Here is a 2,500-nt window from a genome sequence, read left to right on the forward strand (position 1 = left end):
TAAGTTGGGGCTTAACCTAACCTAAGTTGGGGCTTAACCTAACCTAAGTTGGGGCTTAACCTAACCTAAGTTGGGGCTTAACCTAACCTAAGTTGGGGCTTAACCTAACCTAAGTTGGGGCTTAACCTAACCTAAGTTGGGGCTTAACCTAACCTAAGTTGGGGCTTAACCTAACCTAAGTTGGGGCTTAACCTAACCTAAGTTGGGGCTTAACCTAACCTAAGTTGGGCCCTAACCTAACCTAAGTTGGGCCCTAACCTAACCTAAGTTGGGCCCTAACCTAACCTAAGTTGGGCCCTAACCTAACCTAAGTTGGGCCCTAACCTAACCTAAGTTGGGCCCTAACCTAACCTAAGTTGGGCCCTAACCTAACCTAAGTTGGGCCCTAACCTAACCTAAGTTGGGCCCTAACCTAACCTAAGTTGGGCCCTAACCTAACCTAAGTTGGGCCCTAACCTAACCTAAGTTGGGCCCTAACCTAACCTAAGTTGGGCCCTAACCTAACCTAAGTTGGGCCCTAACCTAACCTAAGTTGGGCCCTAACCTAACCTAAGTTGGGCCCTAACCTAACCCACGTAATTGTTTGTTATATGAATCTAGAAATTCGTGTAGCGTTGCCTAATCGCAACCCTCTCAACATAGTTCGCTGCGCGCACACTCTGGTGTCCTGCGTATTGAATCATGTTACGGTGCCTACCCTCACAACATCTAGCGAGTGTTGCGTACGTTCCACATGGTCCCGCTATCCACTGTAATGTGTACTGCTATAAGACGTATATCGCCCCCCCCCCCCCCCCCCCCTCCCCTGTCGCCTCTAGTTCGTCAGTCAGGAGTTTGCGTGTTCAATGAGCTTCGCAGCTGTGCAATGGCATCGGCATACGTACGCGGGCCACCTTCCACGTGTTCTCTCGTGCATACGTCGCAGCATGTATGTGGACTGATGTGGCGTGTCGTGACTCATAACATCCAGGCATGCAAGACCCATTGAATTCGCAAATGTAGATGGACGTCTACGTTTGCTGCCCAAGTTACGCAAATGAACTGGAAATCCGTTGTTGCGCGGTTGTTCGCGCTGGAGGTGAATCGTTGATATCGACGATCGGTACAGGTATTAACCGGTTGCTTCAGCGACACCCGTCATACCCACGAACGTGAGTGGGCATGTGGGTATGAAGCGATACGCGGCGGTGGCTGGGTGGGACCGTCCCCGGCCGGTGAGGGGGGGGCGCCCGGCGTGCTGGCCGCGCGCTGCGTGGGCGCACGCGCGGCAGCCGGCTGGTGGGGGCGCCCAGTGGCAGGCGCGCCGGCTGACGGACGCGGCAGGCGGCGCATCTGCGTGCCGGCGCACCCAGCGCGCGGCGCCGTGCGGCCAAAGTGGGTCCTCCCGGGCCCGGTGCGAAGCGCGGTGGACATCTGCAGTGTGCTGGTCCGATTGAGGACTGTGTGCGTTGAGGATGCGCCGCCGCCCGGCACTCGGCGCCGCGACGCCGTCTGCTGCTCGGTCGCCCCCGCGGTTCTCGCAGGTGGTTTGTATCGCAGCTGTGCGGATGTGTTGGCGCGTGCGCTGTGCTGGGAGAGTTCGCTTTGGCACCCAAGTGGGGCTCTGCCCCTCTGTGGCGCTGGCGTTGGAGCTGCCCGGTCACTGTTTGTGGCCGCGTGTTGTCTCCCGCCGGCAACACCACGACAGCACGCTCCCGGGCCTCTGTCGGCAGCGGCAAGCTCAGTTGGGAGCACGGGTGGTCGCACTGAAAGCGTCTACTCGCCTATCTCCGGGCGATTGCGCCTCTCTCGAACCCGACCAAGTACTTAGGACGGCGCTGCGCGCCGCCGGGACCTGAGAGGGTTTCGAGGTGTATCGTGCAGGGGAGCCCAGCCTCCTCCTGTTTGCAGAATAATTGAGCGGACGCTTGCGTGTTCGCGCGGGCCTCCGGGACACACTCCCGGGCGGCCGGCTGCTCAGCTCTAGTTGACGCAGCTCCCTGGTTGATCCTGCCAGTAGTCATATGCTTGTCTCAAAGATTAAGCCATGCATGTCTCAGTACAAGCCGCATTAAGGTGAAACCGCGAATGGCTCATTAAATCAGTTATGGTTCCTTAGATCGTACCCACGTTACTTGGATAACTGTGGTAATTCTAGAGCTAATACATGCAAACAGAGTCCCGACCAGAGATGGAAGGGACGCTTTTATTAGATCAAAACCAATCGGTCGGCTCGTCCGGTCCGTTTGCCTTGGTGACTCTGAATAACTTTGGGCTGATCGCACGGTCTTCGTACCGGCGACGCATCTTTCAAATGTCTGCCTTATCAACTGTCGATGGTAGGTTCTGCGCCTACCATGGTTGTAACGGGTAACGGGGAATCAGGGTTCGATTCCGGAGAGGGAGCCTGAGAAACGGCTACCACATCCAAGGAAGGCAGCAGGCGCGCAAATTACCCACTCCCGGCACGGGGAGGTAGTGACGAAAAATAACGATACGGGACTCATCCGAGGCCCCGTAA

At 56.9% G+C, this 2,500-nt stretch overlaps 1 non-coding gene across 1 annotated transcript in view; it reads left to right on the plus strand.

Annotated features, from left to right (window-relative positions):
• The first annotated feature begins 1,976 nt into the window (after positions 1 to 1,976).
• The window catches only part of LOC126222707 (small subunit ribosomal RNA), a 1,909-nt gene continuing 1,385 nt past the window's right edge, over positions 1,977 to 2,500 (plus strand). The window contains exon 1 of the ribosomal RNA XR_007543460.1: positions 1,977 to 2,500. This exon is cut by the window's right edge and continues 1,385 nt beyond it. This is a non-coding gene — a ribosomal RNA (small subunit ribosomal RNA).

This window comes from Schistocerca nitens, unplaced genomic scaffold (genome assembly GCF_023898315.1).
Source record: "Schistocerca nitens isolate TAMUIC-IGC-003100 unplaced genomic scaffold, iqSchNite1.1 HiC_scaffold_243, whole genome shotgun sequence".
NCBI classification, from domain to species: Eukaryota; Metazoa; Arthropoda; class Insecta; order Orthoptera; family Acrididae; genus Schistocerca; species Schistocerca nitens.